Below are 19,778 nucleotides of genomic sequence, written 5' to 3' on the forward strand. Positions count from 1 at the left end.
ATCCGGAGCCATGAGTATAGTTCTTACTCCTCTACGTCTTATAATTCTCAGCACCTTAGGTATGAGAAGCAGAGGAGGGAACACATACACCGACTGGTACACCCACGGTGTTACCAGAACGTCCACATCTATTGCCTGAGGGTCTCTTGACCTGGCGCAATACCTGTCCCGTTTTTTGTTCAGACGGGACGCCATCATGTCCACCTTTGGTATTTCCCAACGGTTTACAATCATGTGGAAAAAACTTCTCAATGAAGTTTCCACTCTCCCGGGTGGAGGTCGTGCTGAGGAAGTCTGCTTCCCAGTTTCCATTCCCGGGATGAAAAACTGCTGACAGTGTTATCACATGATTTTCCGCCCAGCGAAAAGTCCTTGCAGTTTCTGCCATTGCCCTCCTGCTTCTTGTGTCGCCCTGTCTGTTTACGTGGGCGACTGCCGTGATGTTTTTCCCACTGGATCAATACCGGCTGACCTTGAAGCAGAGGTCTTGCTAAGCTTAGAGCATTATAAATTTACCCTTAGCTCCAGTATATTTATGTGGAGAAAAGTCTCCATACTTGATCACACTCCCTGGAAATTTTTTCCTTGTGTGACTGCTCCCCAGCCTCTCAGGCTGGGCTCCGTGGTTACCAGCATCCAATCCTGAATGCCGAATCTGCTGCCCTCTAGAAGATGAGCACTCTATAACCACCACAGGAGAGACACCCTTGTCCTTGGATATTGGGTTATCCGCTGATGCATCTGAAGATGCGATCCGGACCATTTGTCCAGCAGATCCCACTGAAAAGTTCTTACGTGAAATCTGCCGAATGGAATTGCTTCGTAGGAAGCCACCATTTTTACCAGGACCCTTGTGCAATGATGCACTGTTTTTAGGAGGTTCCTGACTTGCTCGGATAACTCCCTGGCTTTCTCTTCCGGGAGAAACACCTTTTTCTGGACTGTGTCCAGAATCATCCCTAGGCACAGCAGACGTGTCGTCGGGATCAGCTGCGATTTTGGAATATTTAGAATCCACCCGTGCTGATTGTAGCAGTATCCGAGATAGTGCTACTCCGACCTCCAACTGTTCCCTGGACTATGCCCCTATCAGGAGATCGTCCAAGTAAGGGATAATTAAGACGCCTTTTCTTCGAAGAAGAATCATCAATTCGGCCATTACCTTGGTAAAGACCCCAGGGTGCCGTGGACAATCCAAACGGCAGCGTCTGAAACTGATAGTGACAGTTCTGCACCACGAACCTGAGGTACCCTTAGTGAGAAGGGCAAATTTGGGACATAGAGGTAAGCATCCCTGATGTCCCGGGACACTATATAGTCCCCTTATTCCCGGTTCGTTATCACTGCTCTGAGTGACTTCATCTTAATTTGAACCTTTGTAAGTGTTCAAAAAAAAAAATTTTTAGAATAAGTCTCACCTAGCCTTCTGGCTTCAGTACCACAATATAGTGTGGAATAATACCCCTTTTCTGTAGTAGGAGGGGTAATTTAATTATCACCTGCTGGGAATACAGCTTGTGAATTTTTTCCCATACTACCTCCTTGTCGGAGGGAGACTTGGTAAAGCAGACTTCAGGAGCCTGCGAAGGGGAAACGTCTCGACATTCCCATCTGTACCCCCGGGATACTACTTGTAGGATCCAGGGGTCCTGTACGGTCTCAGCGCCATGCTGAGAACTTGTCAGACGCGGTGGAACGCTTCTGTTCCTGGGAATGGGCTGCCTGCTGCAGTCTTCTTCCCTTTCCTCTATCCCTGGGCAGATATGATCTTATAGGGACGAGAGGACTGAGGCTGAAAAGACGGTGTCTTTTTCTGCAGAGATGTGACTTAGGGTAAAAAACGGTGGATTTTCCAGCAGTTGCCGTGACCACCAGGTCCGATGGACCGACCCCAAACAAGTCCTCTTCCTGTATACGGCCATACTGTGCCGTTTGGAATCTGCATCACCTGACCACTGTCGTGTCCATAACATCTTCTGGCAGTTATGGACATCGCGTTTATTCATGATGCCAGAGTGCAAATATCCCTCTGTGCATCTCGCATATATAGAAATGCTCTATAGTCAATAAAATACTGTCCCTGTCAAGGGTATCAATATTTTTAGTCAGGGAATCCGACCAAGCCACCCTAGCTCTGCACATCCAGGCTGAGGCGATCGCTGGCCGCAGTATAACACCAGTATGTGTGTATATACTTTTTATTATATTTTCCAGCCTTGTCAGCTGGTCCTTGAGGACGGCCCTATCTATAGACGGTACCGCCACTTGTTTTGATAAGCGTGTGAGCGCCTTATCCACCTTAAAGGGTGTTTCCCAACGCGCCCTAACTTCTGGCGGGAAAGGGTATACCGCCCATAATTTTCTATCGGGGGGAACCCACGCATCATCACACACTTTATTTAATTTATCTGATTCAGGAAAAACTATGGTAGTTTTTTCACATCCCACATAATACCCTCTTTTGTGGTACTTGTAGTATCAGAAATACGTAACACCTCCTTCATTGCCTTTAACGTGTGGCCCTAATAAGGAATACGTTTGTTTATTCACCGTCGACACTGGATTCAGTGTCCCTGTCTGTGTCTGTGTCGACCGACTAAAGTAAACGGGCGTTTTAAAACCCTTGACGGTGTTTTTGAGACGTCTGGACCGTACTAATTGTTTGTCGGCCGTCTCATGTCGTCAACCGACCTTGCAGCGTGTTGACATTATCACGTAATTTCCTAAATAAGCCATCCATTCCGGTGTCGACTCCCTAGAGAGTGACATTACCATTACAGGCAATTGCTCCGCCTCCTCACCAACATCGTCCTCCTACCTGTCGACACACACGTACCGACACACAGCACACACACAGGGAATGCTCTGATAGAGGACAGGACCCACTAGCCCTTTGGAGAGACAGAGGGAGAGTTTGCCAGCACACACCAAAAACGCTATAATTATATAGGGACAACCTTATATAAGTGTTTTCCCTTATAGCATCTTAATATATATATATAAGCATATCGCCAAATTAGTGCCCCCCCTCTCTGTTTTAACCCTGTTTCTGTAGTGCAGTGCAGGGGAGAGCCTGGGAGCCTTCCCTCCAGCCTTTCTGTGAGGGAAAATGGCGCTGTGTGCTGAGGAGATAGGCCCCGCCCCTTTTTCGGCGGCCTCGTCTCCCGCTCTTAACGGATTCTGGCAGGGGTTAAATATCTCCATATAGCCTCCGGAGGCTATATGTGAGGTATTTTTAGCCAAAATAGGTATTCATTTGCCTCCCAGGGCGCCCCCCTCCCAGCGCCCTGCACCCTCAGTGACTGCCGTGTGAAGTGTGCTGAGAGGAAAATGGCGCACAGCTGCAGTGCTGTGCGCTACCTTTAGAAGACTGAGGAGTCTTCTGCCGCCGATTCTGGACCTCTTCTTACTTCAGCATCTGCAAGGGGGCCGGCGGCAAGGCTCCGGTGACCATCCAGGCTGTACCTGTGATCGTCCCTCTGGAGCTGATGTCCAGTAGCCAAGAAGCCAATCCATCCTGCACGCAGGTGAGTTCACTTCTTCTCCCCTAAGTCCCTCGTTGCAGTGATCCTGTTGCCAGCAGGACTCACTGTAAAATAAAAAACCTAAGCTAAACTTTCCTAAGCAGCTCTTTAGGAGAGCCACCTAGATTGCACCCTTCTCGGCCGGGCACAAAAATCTAACTGGCTTGGAGGAGGGTCATAGGGGGAGGAGCCAGTGCACACCACCTGATCCTAAAGCTTTACTTTTTGTGCCCTGTCTCCTGCGGAGCCGCTATTCCCCATGGTCCTTTCAGGAACCCCAGCATCCACTAGGACGATAGAGAAAATGTAGTTGTTTTCTCATTATTTGTAATATGTTGGTACTCTCTGTGTGGAGTTTTGATGCGCCTTTTCGTTCAACTATATAAGCATTTACTTTGAAAAATGTGTCTGACATATGACTAATGTCAATTGAACTCCATTCAGATGTTCTAGTTTTGCTACAATGTTTGTATTATATTAATGTATTTGATACTTTGTATGTTTAAACACTGAATTTTGTTGGTCTTATAGTTATACACGTGGGTGACGTCATTTCCTGCGATTGGATTTGCTAGTGACCGGAAACAGGAATTGACTCTGCAATGGTGGTGGGTAGGACTGTCTTTATAAACTGGTAAGTCTGCATTTGTTCTGTATGGTTTTTGTTTGATTATTGACAAAGTGCCGCCTTTGGATTCTATCTATCTATCTACACACACACACACACACACACACACACACACACACACACACACACACACACACACACACACACACACACACACACACACACACACACACCTTTATTCCCACCTATGGCAGGTTACACAATTCATGCAGGATTTGCAGGTCAAGTTTTACAGGCAGTCTTTAAAACAGCAGCACAACATTCCAGGTTCTGATAAACACAAATAATAGATTCCAAATGGATCCTAACGTAACTCCAGACCTCTAACCTATTGTCTGGTCGCTTGCTGGCATCATACTTGCCTACCTGACCATCTCCATGAGGGAGAAAATGCTCTGTTCCTGGACTTTCCTGGTAATGTATGATTGCCATCACCTGTGGTGAGCTAGTTAATTGATAAGAAAGGTGTTTCACCACAGGTGATGGCAATCATATATTACCAGGAATATTACCAGGAAAGTCCAGGAACAGAGCATTTTCTCCCTCATGGAGAGGGTCAGGTAGGTAAGTATGGCTGGCATAAGGAGCAATGACCTACTGCACAGGTTCTCAAACTCGGTCCTCAGGACCCCACACAGTGCATGTTTTGCAGGTCTCCTCACAGAATCACAATTGAAATAATGAGCTCCACATGTGGACCTTTAAACATGTGTCAGTGAGTAATTAATACACCTGTGCACCTACTGGGTTACCTGCAAAACATGCACTGTGTGGGGTCCTGAGGACCGAGTTTGAGAACCTCTGACCTACTGAATAAACAAATTTTTACAGGTAGCAGACAGGTTGTAGTGATTAACCCAGCTATGGCTTACAACAGACTTAGCTAAGACCCGGACTGGATTCCATCAGACCTGCTGCTCAAATCCTGCAAAAGCCTGACATTACACATTAACCTCATGTGGAACCATGCTGTCCCTGCCACAATCTCTCTCTCTCTCTCTCTATATATATATAATTCAATACTGTAGTGACGATAAGTAGAGCTTTAATATAACATTTGAGCAGGTAATGTCCATCCGACTGTGTCCGTTTCAGACATGCTACTGGCTATCATCAGAGGCAGCACAGAACACTGCTGGATTGGTTTAAATAGCACAAAAGGGCAGCAGAAGTTGTTTAGGGAACCCCTCTGACATCATAAGTAAAAGTTTATGTAGAATAATTAACTGTTGTATTACAGCCGGTCTACTTTTTTTTTTTTTTATGGATTAGCAACAGAGGCTCGAGACTCCAGAATGTTGGGAAGTATTCCTGGTAGATTTTATTATAAAATAAACCATTCTTAGATTTATAAGCAGTATTTTCTGTCAGTAGTCTGGAAGCCTTGGGAGTCACAAAAAAACCCATTTGGAGTTGTACACAGAATTAAGAAATGCAAATGGAACAAGATGAAAAGAATGTTCTTTTTCTTCAGGCTGCTAAGTTTTAGGTGCACCTCCAAACATTTTAAGGTAAACCGTATATCTGGCAGCTGTCAATTTCCAGGAACAGTCTTTAGTAATAAGTCTAAATAGAAAGTGAAAGCAGCCAGAGTACATTATGTTTTTTTTTCCTCAAGTCTGTTAGTAAAAGCTTCCTGCAGTGAATAAAACTTTTGCAAGATTCTCCGTTGCATAGGAATCTTCAATCATTGAGACAAGAGTTCCAAGGTGAGCAACCTGCAGACATTCAGCTAAATGTGTATCCGTGATATATGATTACTGCAAGATCAGCAAGGCACACGCATAGTTACTGTATTCTCAGCCTGTTATTACTGATTGCACTGGCTGCTATTGTTGTGGAGTTTCAGAGCATACAAATGATTTGTACTATAGCTGATAGCATAGGACTTAGGCTGGGAACACATTTGATGATATGCAGTCTGATTCCATAGATCGGACTGACAAGTCATACACATCACCTGATGTGTACCCGTGATTGTGCGCATCTGCCCGCCGACATCGGGGTCATCCCATCTGACGTTCTGTACATCATATGTGATGACTCGGTGGCTGACTCCATGCTCCTGGATGCAGTCACTGAATTATATATTGCACGGTCGCGCACTATATCATAACATTACATCAGTTGTTCAGTTGGGCACGATCCAGGATCATCTGATGTGTACCCAGCCATACAATATGGGAATAGATGTACCATAGTTAAATAGGGATTTAGTTATGTATTTATTTGAAACTCCACCAAATTGCCTGTATTTTCTGACTCCACTGGTCCACCGTATATATATGCTGCAGTCAGAGAGAGATAAAAATGTTACCGATAATGTACCAGCCAATCAGCTTCTGCCTTATATTTTACATGTTGTGTTAGAAAAATGACAGTTAGGAGCTGATTGGTTAGTACTTCATCACACTATTTTATCTCTTTCCAAACTTTGCTAAATAACCCCCTTAAAAATGTATAATGAAATTTTTCTCCAGACTTTTATATTGTATTGGTATGTTGAGACTTCTTGCTGTTGCATAATTAGTGAAGGCATTGTTTACTGCACTTGTTTTCTAAGTGAAAGAGAGAAAGTGTAGTAACATTTTTCAATGGTTCTCAAACTCGGTTCTCAGGACCCCACATAGTTCATGTTTTCCAGGTCCTGTGTAGATATTGAAATGTAACAGTTGGTGATACACCTGTATTCTTCTAGGTGACATGGAAAACGTGACCTGTATGGGGCCCTGAGGTTTGAGAACCACTGGTCTATTTACATGATCCATGACTATATCTACCAAGTTTATAAGTAAATTCCCCAAAACAGAGTTGCATTCTTTCCTTTATACCACAGGTTCTCAAACTCGGTCCTCAGGACCCCACACAGTGCATGTTTTGCAGGTCTCCTCACAGAATCACATGTGAAATAATTTGCTCCACCTGCAGATCTTTTAAAATGTGTCAGTGAGTAATTAATACACCTGTGCATTTGCTGGGTTACTTGCAAAACATGCACTGTGTGGGGTCCTGAGGACCGAGCTGGAGAACCACTGCTTTATACTATACACCAGAGGTCCTCAAGGCACCCCAATGGTCCAGGTTTTAAATGTATCCATGCTTGGCCACAGCTGACTTAATTACCACCTCAGTCAATTTGATTTAACCATCTGTGCTGTGCCATGGATATACCTAAATCCTGGACTGTTGAGGTGCCTTGAGCATCGTGTTTGGGAACCTCTGCTATACACTGTAATACAATACTAAAGGTGCATACACACGGTGCGATGTAACCTTATGATTTTTACTATATAGTCACAATTGTAAGGAAAGTTAGTGCAAATGGCACCATGTGTACACAGCTTGCAATACCAATGAGCGGTCCTGCGGGATCAGGATCGCAAGAAAAAAATAGACTGTGCAGGCAAGGCAATTTTGACTACAAAATCGCAAGTAAAGATAGTCAATATTAGTAGTTCTGGGCAACAGGGAGGTCAAGGGAAACTGCAAAGTCAAAATTGGCACTCACTCAATATCTCACCGTGTGTATGCACTTTTATACTCATACCCTTTATCATGTTTACTGAAAATGACGTACTGTTCCAGAAAGATAAATAATATTTACATAGCATGACATTGAGTTGTATTTATTAAAGGATGAAAAGTCCTATGTCCGACAAAAATGGATGTTTTAGCTGGAAATATCACTTGTTATTTATCAAGGGGTCCTGTTTGAATAATGATTCACTGGGAAATATTTATTAAGCCTTGTTTTTAAAACTACAAAAACAAAACAAAAAACAATTTCTGATGGGATTTAATCAGTTTTATTTAAAGCAAAACCTGGTGTGTTGGGTTTGAATACATATACTTACTGTACTACTAAAGTTTTGCATGTAATAACATTGCTGTTTTAATTCCTGCACGAAAAAAAAATCTATAACAATACTGTAGAATTGTGAATTTATAAGTAGGTGCACATAGTAAGCATAATTAGCAAGTTCTGCTCTTTGAAATGTTTATCCTCTATTAGTGTCCTAACGACATTCAGCTGTTTGTAATGGAAGGAGAGAAATTCCTAAATTGTATTTTACTTTTTGCATAGATAAAAAAAACAAAAGTCACACAATCAACTTGAAAGAGAAAGAATTCAATTGTATTAATAAAAAGCATATGCGATTACTGATTCAGTATGATATACTAGCTGACAGGATGCCAGCGGTCAGAACACTGAAGCCGGCATCCCAATAGTGTAAATCCCGACGGGGGGATGTAATGGGCACTACACACTGGCCGACATGACTGCACGATATGAACGATCTCGTTCATAAATGAACGAGAACTCGTTCATATCTTTCAGTGTGGAGGCTCCAGCGTTGAACGATGCACGGCACCGCACTCGTTCATCGCTGGTCCCCCGTACGTGCAGGCCAATATGGACGATCTCATCCTTATTTGCCTGCACTTCAATGCAGCTGGGTGACGGGGGGAGTGAAGAAACTTCACTCCCCCCGTCACTGCCCCCCGCCGCCGGGTCGCCCGTATCCGCCGTCGGGCAGCTCGGCGGCGGATCGGCCAGTGTGTAGGGCCCATAAGACTGTTCACCTCTTCCCTAACCCTCCCTTTCTGCAGCCTTACCCTAACCTCTCCCATTAGTGCCTGACCCTAACCTCCCCCCGGTGGTGCCTACACCTAACCCTAATCCCCCTTCCCTGTAGCCTAGAGCTAGGTACACACTGTCATAATTTTTTTTTTTGTCTGCCCGACAATCGTCCGATTTTTCGGGACATTTTAGGCACCAATATCTGAGCTACACACTAACAGATTTTTTACCGATTTTCTGCCACACCACACTGCATTTGCATATGTCCACCCACAAGAAGGATGACATAGTAGCTAGAATACATAGGAAATATGGCCAGATTATTGAGAACGCACACACACACTGCTCAATATCGAGAGATTGTGGTCGAGATTTTTGGTCTAGGATGACAGATCACAATATCGATCGCTCGTGCACGTGGTTCAGATTTTCCAAAATTATCGGCGAAATGCCAAAACGATCCTTCGTACACACTATACAATAAATTTGGCTGAGAACCCAATTATTGTCAAATTGGCTTCATAATTGTATAGTGTGTACCTAGCTTTACCCTAACTCCCACAGGTGGTGCGTAACTATAACCCCCCTGGCCCTAACCTGCCCGCTATACTTACGGTCGGGATGCCGGCATCGGCATTCTAGCTGCCAAGATCCCGACAGCCAGTATCTTGCCCACATGCCAACAGTACAGTCCTGATTTAAGGATTACTACCCACCATATCTTGTTAGGGACAATTTTATCCTGTGGTGGAAATGTTGGGAGGTTTTTCCTATTCGACACTACTCTACATAATCAATAAAAAAATGGGTTTAGTGGTGTTAGGAGATTGTTACTGAGTAGATATCAATAAATCAACTTGACAGTCGAGGTGGGTCAGCGCTTGAAAGAATGTGTATATGTTAGTGTGAAATACTAAAACTTTATTAAAACCAAGTCACAGTACTCCACGTATATTTAATGCTAAAGAGTAGGTATGTTATGCCTCACATGAGTTAAATGCACAATGGGTTAATGTAACAATGTTGAATGCAAACTATATAAGTAATATTAATAATAAATATTAATGATAGTTCTTGGTTGCAAAAAAGAGATGGTACCATAGACTATAAATACTTTCAATAATGGCTCAGATAGTGAAACACATATATGTACTGTAATTGCAGGTAAAAAATGTCTTGGTTGTGCCCATATAGGTCTCTGGAATAAGTTCTTGGTGCTTTATAGATACTAGTATGTGATAGGTGGGGTTATTGTGTTCTGAGGGGTCAACATCCTGTGCCCACAGGTGCAAACTTTACCTTCCAGTGTCCTTTGCAGGTGCGGATCTCCGTGTGTCCTCTCCTTGCCACGTCACTTCTGGGATCCAGAGATCATGCTGTTCCCAGTAACGTGTAGCACTGCCACCCGGAGAGTAGTCTTAAGTGGTGGTGGAAGTGCTTCTTTCAGGATGTCTCTTTCACACACAAGCAGTCTTGTAGTTTTGCTGATTAGTGTTCTCCAATGCATATTGGCCTATTTAGAGTTCAGCATGTGCCATCTTGGTTGTCGTCAGGCTTATATCAGTGTCTCAAAGTGAAGTTATTAGTGGGCATTCTGTTTAGAATCTCTTAAAGATGTATTGCTGTACAAATGTCCAGGTTTGGAGAATTGCATGTATGGGCATACTAAAGATGATATGCCAGTGTTATGCTCAAATCGGATTATGGGTAGAGGGACATATAAGCATAATAGTGTTTAAGCCCTAGTTTTATGGAACTGTATTATCCTCAAATTAAACAAATCCCAGTGATAACATCAGATGCGACCACACCAGCAAGTGCTTTATCTGACCTGGTTACGAACAGTGTTAGCAGCTGCAGGGAAGGGAAACTTACCTCCACTGCTGCTCTCAGAGGGACTGGAAGGTCCCTCTGCCTCTCTGCACCCTCCCCTCAGTGTTGCTGATCATTGCTGATCGGTCAGCATGGCATGTCTGCAGCCACCGGCGAAGTATAAATCAACCCCCCAATCCTCCCCCCCCCCCCCCCATTGTGTACCTGGCAGCTGTCTGGGGTGTAAAAAGTAATGTCGTGACGGTTGCGATGTTCCCGACCGATGTTCCAATGTTTGACTTTTAAAAAATAAATATAATTTTTTTTTTTTTACTAAAATCATTTTGGATAAATGTTAAATTCATGTTCTTCACCTAAGTCGCTCATAGAAAAAAGACACTTTCTGAGCGGTTTTTGGGGAAAAGTTCCCATGGGTGGATGTAAGGTAAGTGTGGTGTAGAAGGGTATTGAGTATGTCAAAACTGAAAACTAGTTTAGGCAATCTAGGAATTGAGAATCTATGCTATGTATTAATTGCTTTGAATTTATCACCTATGTTCATTCCTTGTGGTTTGAAGGTTTTCAGTGTGTAGATCCATTTCAGTTCTTCTCTGTTAATGGTCTTTTCAAAAGTTATGCCCACCGTGTTCTATTATGATGTTATTTGAACTGGTGGGAAAGGTTATTGGTCTCAATTCCTTAATTAATGTCCTGATGTTGCTGAGCAGAGTCTGCTGGTGGCATTCTCTAAGTGCTGCCGCTATTCTCCAGGTTTATGTTGTTAGGAAATTGCAGATGCAACTTCTACTCTTCTGCAAACCTCCCAACTCTTATTAGTTATCCACACTTTTTAAGGCGTACTTTTGTGCTCGCTTTAGTTTTTACTGAAACTGTGATTACCTTAGGATTCTAAATATGAATCCTGTCCTGTCCTCCTCAGCTTGTTAACTGTACTTTGGCCCTCATTCCGAGTTGTTCGCTCGGTATTTTTCATCGCATCGCAGTGAAAATCCGCTTAGTACGCATGCGCAATGTTCGCACTGCGACTGCGCCAAGTAACTTTACTATGATGAAAGTATTTTTACTCACGGCTTTTTCTTCGCTCCGGCGATCGTAATGTGATTGACAGGAAATGGGTGTTACTGGGCGGAAACACTGCGTTTCAGGGGCGTGTGGCTGAAAACGCTACCGTTTCCGGGAAAAACGCAGGAGTGGCCGGGGAAACGGTGGGAGTGCCTGGGCGAACGCTGGGTGTGTTTGTGACGTCAACCAGGAACGACAAGCACTGAAATGATCGCACAGGCAGAGTAAGTCTGGAGCTACTCTGAAACTGCTAAGTAGTTAGTAATCGCAATATTGCGAATACATCGGTCGCAATTTTAAGAAGCTAAGATTCACTCCCAGTAGGCGGCGGCTTAGCGTGTGTAACTCTGCTAAATTCGCCTTGCGACCGATCAACTCGGAATGAGGGCCTTTGTATTTGCTTGCTACTTGCCCTGGCCTTATCTGTTTAAAATAATCCTGCTATTGCCCACTGTTCGACCTGACCAACTTCCCTGTTCTCTTACCTTAAGTTTGGATTGTTCACTGGCTTTGCTTTCCTGGTGCCAGGCCTTAACACCAGATTGTTAAAAGGACTGTGCTCATTAGCTACCTGTCCTGAATGTGTTGTATCACGGTCAGCCCTGTACCTAGTCCAATTCTTAGCCAGAACCTGATGCATCTATACCAATACTGATAATGCTGATTTATATACAGGAATGAAAAGCTATACCTTAAACACACATTAAATACACTTTACCACGGAGCCGCTGCGGCCGCTATACTTAATACACACTCTACGTACCTTTTACGCTATTAGCGTACAGAGTCCCGTTCCGTGTACGGAACTTTGCGTACAAACGCCGTGCTGACGGTACAAAGTACACACAGCGTGTACACACAGCGTGTACACACCCAGAGATACACCGCAAACCCTTAACAGCTATGCATGCGATAGTTTTACACTCTAAACCTTAGCAGGGAAAGGAAGACACGACACCGGTTTGCTATTTAAGATGCTGGGTTCCAACACCACAGCGTATTATTGCTGAAAGGGGGTTACAATATATATATATATATATTACAATACAATATAACAGAATAATGGCTACAGTCAATGGTACATACGTGATTGGATTCACCGCGCTACCCAGTCTGGTCCTCAGTCATCTGATAGATAACTTTGTGAGTCTTGTGTCTGACCAGGCCTGCAGCAGGCTCTCTTTATACAATTCTTCCAAAACCTAACACAATGGATACTGTAATCTCTTTGTCCATTGGACACAGGGATGGTCATTTACAGTACAGGAGAGGTCATAGGTCGGTTTGAATAGGTGGGCGATGCCTGTTCCAACTGCTCTTGTGGGTGGTCTCCTCTGGATTCCCGCCGCATACATAATGTACAGTAAATACAGTTTATATCTTTATTCTGCTCCTGCACATAACTATCCGCAGGAACATGCGATCTGCTGCAGACCAACACCGGAATGTTACCCATAAAATACTCTACAGCTGGATACCAAACACCACTTATAACCTTAGTCTGTCCCCTCCTATCCTGTAAAGGTGAATCCCTTTGTTCTGAAACCATTTAAACTACTGTAACTTGCTGCTGTGGTGCAGGGAGGCTATGTGTAAAATGTGCACTATTTGGATTAAATATGTAATATGTTTTGATGGCTTTTCCATGCGTTCACAAACTCTACCGTAAATACTCATACCACGCGCTGATACGCAGGTCCGCGGGAGTGACCATACACAAATTGCGAATATGCACACGCACGGCAGAGCAAGTACGCGAACGGAGGCCATCGGTGTGTAGTTTGTACGTGATGTGTGTACTGCAATATTTTTTGACTTTGACAGTCCACCCTTTGGCAGTCACCAATAACTGCCACTATCTAATCACTAAACAGAAAAATATCTATACAATATCTACAGAAATTTGGATGGTCGGGGGAGAGTTGTAGGTGGAAAATATATGACCTAGTGGGATAGTAAAAAGCATGTATGTATGAATCCATGTCTGAGGGGCATGTATCATCGTGCCGTATATGTAATAAGCTTCGAGGTATTGCGAAGTATACATTAAATCCTTCTCATCCCGTATTAAGGGTCTGTAAATGGGCCAACAAACACTACCGAGCTCTTTTCAGCTTCTTGTTCCAACAAATGGGTTGCACATTTAGTTGATGATACATGGAGGGGGAAACATATGTGAGTGCTAGTATATGTGGATATCACCTGTCGACTATGTGTGCCATTAACTGGAGGTTGCAGAGATGAAGATAAGACACATATATAAAATACATTCACATAAACATTTTGGGTAGGGCTGATGTCTTTTCCGGATGGATGTATCTGGGCAAAGGGGGAAACAAAAGAAAAACGGGTGAAAGAAACAGGCCATGAAATTCATTTGCAATCCTTATCATAACACTGTCTCTATGGATGGGTCATAAATTAAATCTGCTGCTATAACAGTGCCCTCGCTCCTTTAGACTCATCAGATTTGTGCCGTGCTTGCGCCGCATTAGAATTCGAACACACCTAAATATCGAACCAATAATTATGACGACTTCCAGGATACAAAGGAGAAACTTCCCAACACCCATAATGACATTCTGAGCCCACTTTCCTAAACCTGAGAACCATTTGCGTGAGTTCAACCATGAGACCCAGCCGGTCAGTTCATTACTCACAGTCGGTAAGGTAAGGTTGTGCTTCCTCCTGAACTCCCACTTTAACTGCAAGATATTGTCCATCTTTTGATCGATAATCTCCTTGGGGTCGTCAGTGCTGTTCGTAATATATGTACAGCACTTCACACCATATTGAGTTGCCAGAGTAACACAGTACCCACCTGTCACGGCTGTGGCATAATTAAGGACCATTCTGTGCTGAATCAGTTCCTTCTTGTAAGCTTGTAACTCCCTTCCCGTATACCTGAAGGTGTCGTCGTACTTCTCAGTGATATTATCTATCAAGTTCGCTAGCGCATGGATATACCTATAATTTATAATTCCTCTGGCAGTACGGGTGATGTCTAATGCGAGAAGGAATTGAATCCTGGTGGATTCGTGGATCAAATCAGAGGCTGCGTGCTCTCTCCTATCTATGAGGTGTCTCTTGATGATGTGTTCATAGTGAGTATGAGTATAAGGAGCCTGAGCACTGCGGTGAACGTCTTTCATCTTATCATGGGTTATGGTCATGACCCCTGGCAGTACTCTCCCAATATAACACAATCCCTCTGAGCTCGGGGCAAGCCACTTGTACGCTTTCCTCCCACATATGAAATAGGCATCATCTGGGAGAACATAGGGGACAAAATATAACATCACCATATTACAAATTTTCCAAGTAAAGAAACCAATCCCTAGTTCTCCCATCTGCTCAGTACAAGTATCGGGCTGGATGATATGAGCACAATACGCTGGCGATACTTTTCCAACCCACATGGTCTTGCTTCCACGAGTATACCTATACCGGAAATACCTCCCACTGTTGGCTATTTGGCGTACAAGTTCAGAGTCTATGGGTATGCTATCATTTCTGTGTGAAAATGTCACTGTCTGGTTATTCCACGTCACTTCCCAATTTCCCGGTTTTCGGTAATTGGAAATATTAAAACACAATAAGGAGCTGTCTACATGATACTGGTGGAGCTTCAAGCTAGGGGGCCTAGAGATATTGAATTTCTTGTCCACCGGTCTCCCACCCCATAATTCGAGTACCTCATCTATTGCTAAAGGGTACGGTACTAATCCTGACTTGCTCTGACCTTGAGGTACCTGTGAGCACACCCAGCATTCTGTCTGGTTTAAGACCTTACCCACTAGTGAGTGGTAATCACTCAACGGATGACGGTCCATGTCGATATTAAGGTTGGACTGACATCTCTGGATGCACCCATCCTCAACTATATTCTCACAATTCCTACAAATACAATATTCATCAGACAATAACCCCTCACAGTGCCTCCGAGCTCCCGGCAGATTTGGATGGAAAACTAGCCCAGGAAATTTCTCAAAGTAGCCCCGTTCAGAGTAGGGTTTGTTGAGGGGGCAGGATACTCCCTCCTCATATGCTGAGTCTGAGGCAGTTGTGGCCTTTCTTGTGTCTCATGCTTTGCATCTTTCTACTCTACCGAAAATTGTATAAGCCCTAAGCAAACACACACTATTCTATATATTTTAGAGATGTGTGCCGATCCCTGTTTTATTTCTGGATCCAGATTACTCTTTTCAAAAAATGATAGAAACAGCTAAAACTGTGTTATTTTCACAATCCATTCTGAAGCACAGGAAGATCTAAACTGGGACTTGGTTTGGTTTTTGATTCGGTTCAGATCCACATAATTTGGGTGGGCTCAGTTTTCTGAAAACTGAACCTGCACATCTCTAATATATGTACACGGGGTAATTCCAAGTTGATCGCAGGAGGAAATTTTTTAGCAGTTGGGCAAAACCATGTGCACTGCAGGGGGGGCAGATATAACATGTGTAGAGAGAGTTACATTTGGATGGGTAATTTCGTTTCTGTGCAGGGTAAATACTGGCTGCTTTATTTTTACACTGCAATTTAGATTGCAAATTGAACACACCACACCCAAATCTAACTCTCTGCAAATGTTATATCTGCCCCCCCTGCAGTGCACATGATTTTGCCCAACTGCTAAAAAATTTCCTGCTGCGATCAACTTGGAATTACCCCCACAGTGTATCTGATATGCCATATGTTGGATCTACTTTATGAGTGTACAACACCCTGCACTATCTATACTAGATGATGTAATGTTACTGTCTGTGCCCCCGATCAGAGATGTATGCTGGTATCGCTGGCTGTGAGCGTGCACTCGGATACTATGGGGGAATATGCAAACACCTGCGTAGGCAGATACAGCGTCATTTGCAGATCAGCCGATTATCTAAGTTCTGAGTAGCCCTATGGTCGCACACCGTGGCTGCTGGACCTAAGACGCAGATGCCATGGTCATTGTGTACGGAATTGCAGGCTGACACATGCCCAAAAATGGTTAAATCACCCGTTTTTACCGCAACTCCCCTTTACCTCCCTTAAATGGAAGAGGTAACATCTCTCCCCTCTACTTGTACAGCTCCCCATATTACATTCCAAAATTCACAGGTCAGAATCCCCCATTCACCCCCTTGGAACAGACACCACCCTCATATTACTCCGCTATACACAGCCCCCTCCCCTATATTACCTCCCAGTACACACATCACCTCCAAATTAATCTCCAGCATACACCTCCCCATATTACTTTCTGCACATATAGCACCCCATATTACACTGCTGTATGCACAGCCCCACGCCCATATTATCCCAGTGCACACAGCACCTCTCCGTAATATATTACCCCCAGTACACATAGCACCCCATTAGAACACTGCAGTATGCACAGCCCACTCCTCCATATTATCCCCAGTACACACACCACCCCTCCTCCATATTGCCCCCATTACATGACACAGCAACTTCATGGTACAGTACCTGGCATTCTTGATTCTGTAAAGAGCAGGAGGCCAGGACAGAAACAGTGGTGAGATTGGGGAGGCGACACTGGCAGTCCACTGAGCACAGTGGTAGCAGTCAGTAAATGAAAGAGCAGCAGTAGTAGCAGTCAGTAAATGAAAGAGCAGGAACAGAATGGTTGTGCAGTGGGAGCAGCTGCCCCCACCCAAAAAAAAAAAAAATAAATAAAAAAAATATTTGAGGCACCAGTCAATGTACTGGGTCATGAGGAGCAGTGTGGCTGCCATCTAGACTTACCATGGACAGTGACAGGATGGAGATAATCCTATTTCCTGCTGCTCTACCTCCTCCCTCCCTATAGTCCTTCTCAACCTGCCTCTAGGAACCTCCACCCAGCTCCATCCCATATAGCAGGGATGGGTAACCTTCGGCCCTCCGGCTGTTGTTGGAACTACACATCCCAGCATGCCCTGCAACAGTTTTAGCATGGTCAAATAGCAAAACTGTAGCAAGGCATGCTGGTATGTGTAGTTCAACAACAGTTGGCGGGCCAAAGGTTCCCCATCCCTGTCTTACAGTGTGTGACTATTTACTGTGGACTTGCTTCACCTCTGGGACCAGCCATGCATCCTTCTTGCCTCCCCTTTATATGTTCCGTCCCATGTTCGTCCTTTCTTTTACCCCTTGTAGCACCCCGTCCTTTCTCTTACCCCTAGATATATCTATCTCTGTCAGACAGGTGGTGTGGCGTGTAAGTCCAGCTCCCCTGAGGTGGTAAAATTCAGCAATTTTGGAGCGCCAAAATAAAATTATCTTTTGGCACCCCAACCTAAAAACATTGTGGAGCTCCTGACTGTCTCCATCCAATGACTTTAACACTTTTTGGTTGAGACTGGTTCAAAGAAATGGTCTACTTTATTATTCTCTCCAGTCTTCCATCAGCCATATTCCTACTGTAGCTTCATTGTTTGTGCAAGAATATTCAGGCTACATGGGTTCCCATCCAATATTGTTGCTTATAGAGGGTCACTTGCATTTTATTGGAGTTCCTTTTGTTCTACAGCATGCTGAGTATTAATTTAAGGTTCTCTTCAGCATCACTATAATGCTCATTAGTGTGAATCAGATTCTGGAGATGTATTTTAGGTGCTACATTTCTTATCTGTAATAATTGGAACTGTCACTTGGATTCCCACTGGCCTGGGAGGTATGTTACTGCGAGGGAAGTACGCTGAAGAAAAGGCTTAGCCGTGAAATGTTTGTCATCTGCTCTGATGCTAACTCATATGTTTCTTTTTTTTTTTTTTTAAATACAAAATATTTTTATTTATTTCAATTTGATTGTATGGGACCTTTTATTTACTTTATTATATGCATGCATACAATGCTTACTAGAAATTGGGAACATACAGTATATCCACATATCCATCTGGTTCAACACTGCTGCAATGCTGATAGTGTGCTGGCCTGCCAGAGATTGGTTGCCTGCTCCGGTCTCAGCAGCCTACACACTACAGTATTGGATACAGACAGGAAGAATACCAGAGAAACAGCCATCTGGAGCCTACTGGTCACCCGCTGTGCAAAGTTAAGTCTGAGCTAATAGACTAAAAGTGCCCCCCAAATTAAGAGAGTACTTTACTTTCCTCCTTCCCCTCGTATTTATTCATACTATCAGGGGTACACTTCTACATAAGTAATAGAGATACCCGTTATTGAGGATAGATAGTTTTAATTGTGTATTATAATCTTTTACTATATGATCGATTATAAATTTCTGGTACTCGACTGGTGCACAGGTTAACCAAACCCCCTGTCCCTTCCAATATAACCTATTGATTCACTATAAAGTAGTGCCTCAGTAATGCTCCTGATGACTGATTGTTGGCTCAGACACAAAAATGGCTACCCTCATTGTGTGTGCTAAATAAAAATATATGTCACAGCATACAAACAAAAGACAACAGACCTTGAAAGAGAAACTGTTAAGAAAAAATCCATTGTACATACAAGGAAATATACAGTTGCCAGTTGGTAAGGAAATAAAAAATAACAAAAACAGTTTTAAACACACAAAACAGCTACCGAGTTAGTACCTTCCCAGTTGGTATAAACAATTTATTTGATATATATAGTGACGCAGGCTGCAGGCCAGTGCAGTGTGCGCACGCACAGAATGCATCTCACTTGTGCGATAGCCACTGCCTGATTGAGTGCCTTTTTTCTAAACTGCCTGTGGGAGGGGGCATAGAGGGGAGGAGCCAGCACAGCCAGTGGAAGAAATTTAAAGTCCACCGGCTCCTTTGGACCCCTTCTATACCCCATCGTATTAAGTACACCGCAGTATCCTTTATGGATCCCAGAGAAAATAGGATTTTAATACCTACCGGTAAATCCTTTTCTCTTAGTCCATAGAGGATGCTGGGGTCACATCAAGAACCATGGAGTATAGATGGGATCCGCAGGAGACATGGGCACTTTAAGACTTTCAAAGGGTGTGAACTGGCTCATCCCTCTATGGCCCTCCTCCAGTTATAGGAACTGTGTCCAGGGAGACGGACATTTTGAGGAAAATGATTTATTGTTAAACCAAGGTGAGATACATACCAGCTCACACCTCAAGCAGACCGTACAAATGGCATTCAACATAACGCAAGCCAACGGCATGAACAACGTCAGCAACAGGCTGACT

General features: G+C 43.8%; 1 protein-coding gene across 1 annotated transcript in view; it reads left to right on the forward strand.

Annotated features, from left to right (window-relative positions):
- The first annotated feature begins 5,774 nt into the window (after positions 1-5,774).
- Positions 5,775-19,778, forward strand: part of LOC135057963 (uncharacterized) — a 74,800-nt gene continuing 60,796 nt past the window's right edge. The window contains exon 1 of the mRNA XM_063963652.1: positions 5,775-5,861. The gene's annotated coding sequence lies outside the window, so the exon portion shown is untranslated. The remainder of the gene's footprint in view (positions 5,862-19,778) is intronic.

This window comes from Pseudophryne corroboree, chromosome 3 (genome assembly GCF_028390025.1).
Source record: "Pseudophryne corroboree isolate aPseCor3 chromosome 3, aPseCor3.hap2, whole genome shotgun sequence".
NCBI lineage: Eukaryota > Metazoa > Chordata > Amphibia > Anura > Myobatrachidae > Pseudophryne > Pseudophryne corroboree.